At 44.9% G+C, this 7,367-nt stretch overlaps 1 non-coding gene across 1 annotated transcript; it reads left to right on the plus strand.

The window, feature by feature from the left end:
* Positions 1 to 1,952: 1,952 nt before the first annotated feature.
* Positions 1,953 to 2,090, plus strand: LOC119929363. The gene has a single exon (XR_005451490.1). It is a non-coding gene; the product is annotated as a small nucleolar RNA SNORA7 (small nucleolar RNA).
* The last annotated feature ends 5,277 nt before the right edge of the window (positions 2,091 to 7,367 follow it).

Below are 7,367 nucleotides of genomic sequence, written 5' to 3' on the forward strand. Positions count from 1 at the left end.
CTTAGTACAGTGCTCTGCACATAGTAAGCGCTCAATAAATACGATTGATGATGATGATGATGGCTCTTCTACTGTCTCTAGAGAACCGAATGCTCTCTGATGGGCTCAGAAGAGTTCTCACTGTTTGCTTTCGTCTCTCTGGCTGCGGGAAGGGCCTCATCCAGAAACTTGGATGCGGTCATCCTCACTTTAGAGAAAGTGCTTCAAGGTGGGTGGGTTCCATCAGCAACAATTCTGTTTGGCCATGTCTGTATGGGGGAGGAGCTGGGGTATTATTAGACCAGAGTTACTGAAACGAGAAATGGTGCTTTCTTTCAAAATGGAGACCGAAAGCTAGACTCTGGACAGTTTTGTGCTCAGTGCTCAAGGCCTGTGCCTCTGACCGGCATCTTGATCTCAAGGGCAAAGGAGTAGTGGATTCCAAGTTTGAGTCTCTGCTGGAACACCCTGTAATGTGGGTTTTCCATTTCCCCAAACCCATCCCCGGGGGTAATGAGCATGATCGATAAGTTCCTTGGTAACGGGGTCAGTGGCCTCTCCCTCTGGGTCGCTTTGCTACTCCAACCCCTTCAGTGGCCCCCAATTGGCCAAGTAAACACAGGCAGAATGGCTTCCAGGAAACCTGTGGAGAGTGGAGGTGTTTTCTCCTGAGCTTGTTTTGGGGTTCAGACAATAGGAGCTCAGGGAAGAAGCTAAACCAACTAAGTAAGCTCACAGTGGGCAGGGAACATGCCTACCAACACTGGTACAATGTACTCTCCCAAGCTCTGCACACCGTGAGCTCTTAATAAATACAATTGATTAATGATACTCTCCCAAGTGCTCAGTTCAGTGCTCTGCACATTGTAAGCATTCAATAAATACCACTGATTGACTGATTGATAAACTGGGAGGCTATTACCACCACTAACACCATTAATCGCTGTCACCATCACCGCTGCACATAATGATTCTCCTTTTATTACGATAATGTTAAAAATAACAGAATGTATAGGAGACCCAGACACTCTTAGGGGACTTCACCTCTTGGATCCCTTGGGGTAAGGATGACCTCTTTAAATTCAAACAAATGAAAGACCCGCACTCTTCACCCCAAGCACAGTTTAGAGTTAGAGTTAAAAACAGACAGCCTTTCAAGTGTTGATGACATTCCAAGGGGCATGTGACAAATATCAAAGGAAAGATTGTTCAATACTAGCACCCCGATAAGGATCACATTAATGCATAAATCCAATTGTAGAAGCACTTGTTAGTAGTTTTGAATTTTGAGCAGTTTCTGAGTGCTATCAGTGTTGTGCTTTAATGAAGTGTTTGATATGCAATATTAAGCACAGGGCAAGATTAAGGGGATCAGACCCCTAATTTGGGCTGATCAGTCACAAGTTTTGGGATTTGGACCCGGTGGCTGAATGGTCCATAGTAGGGTCCTTTATAATAATTGTGGTATTTGTTATGCATTCATTGTGTGCCAGGAACTCTATTGAGCACTCAGGTGGATACCAGCAAATTGGGTTGGACAAAATCCCTGGGCCACATGGGGCTCACAGAGAGCAGCATGGCCTAATGAAAAGAGCATAGGTCCAGGAATCAGAGGACCTGAATTCTAATTCCAGCTCTGCCACTTGTCTGCTGTGTCACTTTGGGCAAGTACCTGAACTTCTCTGGGCTTCAGTTATCTCATCTGGAAAATGGGGACTAATTCCTCCTCCCTCTGACTTAGACTGTGAGCCCCATGTGGGACAGGGACTGAGACCAATGTGATTTTCTTGTAACTACTCCAGGGCTTAGAACAGTGCTTGACACATAGTAAATGCTTAACAAAAACCATAAAAGAAAAGAAAGAAAAACAGGACCAATCTCCAGTCACCACTATAGAGAATGGTGATGTTGCTGGAATCAGCTGCTATGGTTAATCTTGCAGTTGTTGAAATAAGGCTACATAAGATCCTTGGCCCCTCTCAGGGTCACACATGGAGAGTTTCCAGTACTCCACCAGTCTCGAGTATGGGAGGGAGAGTCAAGCAGAGGCATACCCATTCCATTCCTAGCTTGGGCAGTTGCTAGCAGGTGGAAGGCAATCTGCTACAAGTCAAAACTCACCCATGCTGGGCAGCAGCAGCATGGGAGAGTCGAGAGTGGAGACTCAAGTTTATGGAAGGAGGCAATGGTAAACCACCTCCGTATTTTTACCTAGAAAGCTCTATGGATATACTACCAGGATTATTGCAGATGGAAAGTGGGGCATTCTGAGAAAGATGTGTCCGTGGTGTTACTATAGGTCAGAAATGACTAGACGGCATAAGACAAAACAAGACAAAATCCTTGCGGTCAACTGAATTTACTAGCTCTATTGTATAGAACTTTGATACTCATCCCAGCCCCACAATACTTATGCAAATATTCTTCTACTCTACTATTTCCCCTGACCCTTATCTATTTTAATGTCTGTCTCCCTCTGTAGACTGTAAGCTCCTTGTAAGCAGGGATTACATGCTTTTGTTTGATTATGTTATTTAAGCACTTACTATGTGCCAGGCACTGTTCTAAGGGCTGGGGTAGATACAAGCTAGTCAAGTTGGACACAGTCCATGTCCCTTGTGGCGTTCACAGTCTTAATTCCCATTTTACAGATGAGGGAACTGAGGCACAGTGAAGTTAAGTGACTTTCCCAAGGTCACACAACAGACAAGTGGTAGAGATGAGATTAGAACCCAGGCCCTTCTATCTCCCAGGCCCTTTCTCGATCCACTAGGCCATGATTGTGTCTACCAACTTGTATTGTACTTTCCCAAGCTCTTAGGACAGTGCTTTGCAAATGGTTACGCACTCAATAAATTCCAGTGATTGGTTGATACTCTCCCAAGTGTCCTACTCACAGTAAGTGCTCTCTCTCTCTCTCTCTCTCTCTCTCTATATATATATATCAATCAGTGATTGATTGTTCACTGCCTTGGCTGAACTGTCAATAAGAGTTTCTGGTGCAGCTGGAAATACATCATCTGTCTGCATCTGAAAATCCTATTCGTACCCTGGAAGTTTCAGTTTGCATAATAATAATAATAATAATAATAATAATAATAATAATAATAATGATAATTGTAGTATTTGTTAACCACTTTTTTCTTTTAATAATAATAATAATGGCATTTATTAAGCACTTACTATGTGCATAGCACTGTTCTAAGTGCTGGGGAGGTTAAAAGGTGATCAGGTTGTCTCCCGGGTGGCTCACATTCTTAATCCCCATTTTACAGATGAGAAGTTGAAGTGACTTGCCCAAAGTCACACAGCTGACAATTGGTGAAGCTGGGATTTGAACCCAAGACCTCTGACTTCAAAGCCCGTACTCTTTCCACTGAGCCACGCTGCTTCTCTAAGCACTTAGTAGCACTTACTATAGTAGCACCTACCATGTCCCAAACACTGCTAAGCACTAGAGTCGATACAAGCAAATCGGGTTGGACATAGTCCCTCTCCCACGAGGGGTTACAGTCTCAATCCCCATTTTACAGATGAGGTAACAGAGGCCCAGAGGGAGTTGTGGTGAACAGCAGAGAAGCAGTGTGGCTCAGTGGAAAGTGTCTGGGCTTTGGAGTCAGAGGTCATGGGTTCGAATCCCGGCTCCACCACATGTCTGCTGTGTGACCTTAGGCAAGTCACTTCACTGCTCTGAGCCTCAGTTACCTCATCTGTAAAATGGGGGTTAAGACTGTGAGCCCCCCGTGGGACAACCTGATCACCTTGTATCCCCCTCAGTCATCATCATCATCAATCGTATTTATTGAGCGCTTACTGTGTGCAGAGCACTGTATTAAGCGCTTGGGAAGTACAAGTTGGCAACACATAGAGACAGTCCCTACCCAACAGTGGGCTCACAGTCTAAAAGGACTTAGTGCTTAGAACAGTACTGCATCAGCCTTCTCTACTGCATCAGCCTTCTCTCTGATCTCCCATCCTCGTGTCTCCCCTCCTCAAAAATCTCCAATGGCTACCAATCAATCTGCGCATCAGGCAGAAACTCCTCACCCTGGCTTCAAGGCTGTCCATCACCTCGCCCCCTCCTACCTCACCTCCCTTCTCTCCTTCTACAGCCCACCCCGCACCCTCTGCTCCTCCGCCGCTAATCTCCTCACCGTACCTCGTTCTCGCCTATCCCGCCATCGACACCCGGCCAACGTCATCCCCCTGGCCTGGAATGCCCTCCCTCTGCCCATCCGCCAAGCTAGCTCTCTTCCTCCCTTCAAGGCCCTGCTGAGAGCTCACCTCCTCCAGGAGGCCTTCCCAGACTGAGCCCCTTCCTTCCACTCCCCCTCGTCACCCTCTCCATCCCCCCATCTTACCTCCTTCCCTTCCCCACAGCACCTATATATATGTATATATTTTTGTACATATTTATTACTCTATTTATTTATTTTACTTGTACATATCTATTCTATTTATTTTATTTTGTTAGTATGTTTGGTTTTGTTCTCCGTCTCCCCCTTTTAGACTGTGAGCTCACTGTTGGGTAGGGACTGTCTCTATATGTTGCCAACTTGTACTTCCCAAGCGCTTAGTACAGTGCTCTGCACACAGTAAGCACTCAATAAATACGATTGATTGATTGATTGCTTTGCACATAGTAAGCACTTAACAAATACCATTATTATTATTATTATTATTGTTAGTGACTGTTCGTGATCCTGTGAAGAGAGAGGAAGAGACTGATGAAAGCAGTGATGGGCTCTACCTGAGACAGGTGATTGCTGGCTTGTGGGGGCAGAGCATGGAGGGAGGCATGGTCTTCTCTCCCTGATCTACCCAGTAACAGGCCTGGGCCAATCAATGACTGCCATGAGGAGCCACAATTGTGATGCCTAAGGCAGATAAAAAGCAGTCTTTTTGAATCATGAGGAGAAACGCAAATGGGCAGAAGCATGCAGAGAAGCAAGAAGGAAGCATGCTGAGAGCAGCAGAAGCAGCAGGAGAGCAGCGCCCGACAGCATTTGGAAGCAGAAGGAAGAAGCATTGGCAGAACAGGCTCCTTTGACCACACAGATTGGTATTGAACCCTTGGTGGAATGGAGTGAGTGAGTGAGTGTATGTAATGTGTCACTCCCTTGCACATCGGTAAAACTAAGTAAAAAACTTTTCTCAGTTACCTTGGTGATCAGAGGTGTGCTTTGACTTCTACTACGTGTCACTGAAGTTCCCCCGGTCCAGGAAGGTCCTGGTTGTTGCTAAAAAAGTGACTTGCCCAAGGTCACACAGCAGACAAGTGGTAGAGCTGGGATTAGAACTCATTACTCCCAGGCCCATGCTGTATCCACTACATCATGCCTCTTCTCTTAACGTAGCATGCTTAGAGAAGCAGCGTGGCTCAGTGGAAAGAGCATGGGCTTGGGAGTCAGAAGTCATGGGTTCAAATCCCGACTGCCAATTGTCAGCTGTGTGACTTTGGACAAGTCACTTAACTTCTCTGAGCCTCAGTTACCTCATCTGTATAATGGGGATTAAGACTGTGAGCCCCCCATAGGACAACCTGATCAACTTGTAACCTCCCCAGCGCTTAGAACAGTGCTCTGCACATAGTGAGCACTTAATAAATGCCATTATTATTATTATTAATACAGCTGGGCAACTACAGTCCTGGACCATTGCCCAGGATCAGAAGTGCTTCGTGATGGTCATTGGAGGACAGTAGCAGCCAGCAGGAGGAGGAGTAGGCCCTGTTTTTCTCTCTTACTCCCCCTATCTCCTCTCTCCTACTTTCCTCTTCTTTTCCGCTTTCTTCCACTTTCCCTTTCATTCTATCCCCTGCCTTCATTTCCCTTATTTGCCCTCCCTTCTTCATCACCTATGAATTTGGAGCTATACCCATTAAGCACTTATATTCATCAACCCCACAACACTCAAGTACATAACCTTATATTCTGCTGTTTCCCCTATCTGTAATATATTTTAATATAATACTAGACCAATCAATCGATTTATTGAGCATTTACTGTGTGCAGAGCACTGTACTAAGCGCTTGGGAAGTGCAAGCTGGCAACATATAGAGACAGTCCCTACCCAACAGTGGGCTCACAGTCTAGAAGGGGGAGACAGAGAACAAAACCAAACATACTAACAAAATAAAATAAATAGAACAGATAGGTACAAGTAAAATAAATAGAGTAATAAATATGTACAAACATACTAGATGATAAGCTCCTTGTGGGCAAGGCCAACTCAGTTGTTTTGTCCTTTCCCTAGCACTTTGTACAGTGCTCTGCACATAGAAGGCACTCAATAAATATCATTGATTCACTGATTCATTCATTCAAGCATATTTACTGAGCGCTTATTGTATGCAGAGTACTACACTAAGTGCTTGGAAAGTAAAATTCGGCAACAGCTACAGACAGACAATCCCTACCCAACAGCGGGCTCAACTGCCTTCCTACTCCTCTCACTACCACTTCTCTTCCCTTTCTCTTCTTCACTTTCCTCTCCTCCCCTTTCTTATTCTGCCCCTTTTCCCAGTGACTCATTCTTTCTCCTCATCTTTTTCTCCCTTTCCCTCTCTTTCTCTTCAAGTTTCTCCCCCTCCCAGTCCTTCCCCACACCATTTAGGCCCTGCCTAATGTAACCTTTGACAGAGTGCTCTTTGGGGTTATTTTGTTAAGGTTTTGAATTCATTCATATCGAAAGCCCAGAACCATCAGTTATGTGCTGACATAGTGATATGTCACAATTTATAGTACAATAGACATTACCTTGAACGTGGTACAATGAGAAGCTACAAGGCAATTTCAGGTCTGCTTCGAAATATGTACCTCTGCTGCCCCAAGTTATAATTCACCTTGATTATGCTGCCATTATAGAGTATGTTGGTTTTAAATCTTCAGAGGAAAAATAATGGTTTTAAAAATAAAGGCACCTGTGAGGAAAAATATAGAAAGAAACGTTCTTTGATCTCAAAATGTCCAAGTAAACGAGAGATGTACATTTCCCTGGCTGGTTCTCTGCTCCTAGATAGCTCATCACTTTCACAGTGCTCTTGTACAGCATGTGGAATGGACACACTGTTGCAATGACCCCCCAGATGTCTGCATCCAGGTGGATTACACTGGGGATCTGACAGTCCCACGTAGGAGACTGTGAGTCTGCTGTTGGGTAGGGACCGTCTCTATATGTTGCCAACTTGTACTTCCCAAGCGCTTAGTACAGTGCTCTGCACACAGTAAGTGCTCAATAAATACGATTGAATGAATGAATGAATGAGATGGGGAGTCATTTCAAATTCAGATTGACTTTTATCTTCAGCATGAACCCTGCTTCTCTATGTAGCGGGAGGATGATGTAACTCTGACAGGAGGGGAGGTTTTGCAGTGAATCAATCCATC

The sequence above is a fragment of the Tachyglossus aculeatus genome, chromosome 5 (genome assembly GCF_015852505.1).
Source record: "Tachyglossus aculeatus isolate mTacAcu1 chromosome 5, mTacAcu1.pri, whole genome shotgun sequence".
Classification (NCBI taxonomy): domain Eukaryota; kingdom Metazoa; phylum Chordata; class Mammalia; order Monotremata; family Tachyglossidae; genus Tachyglossus; species Tachyglossus aculeatus.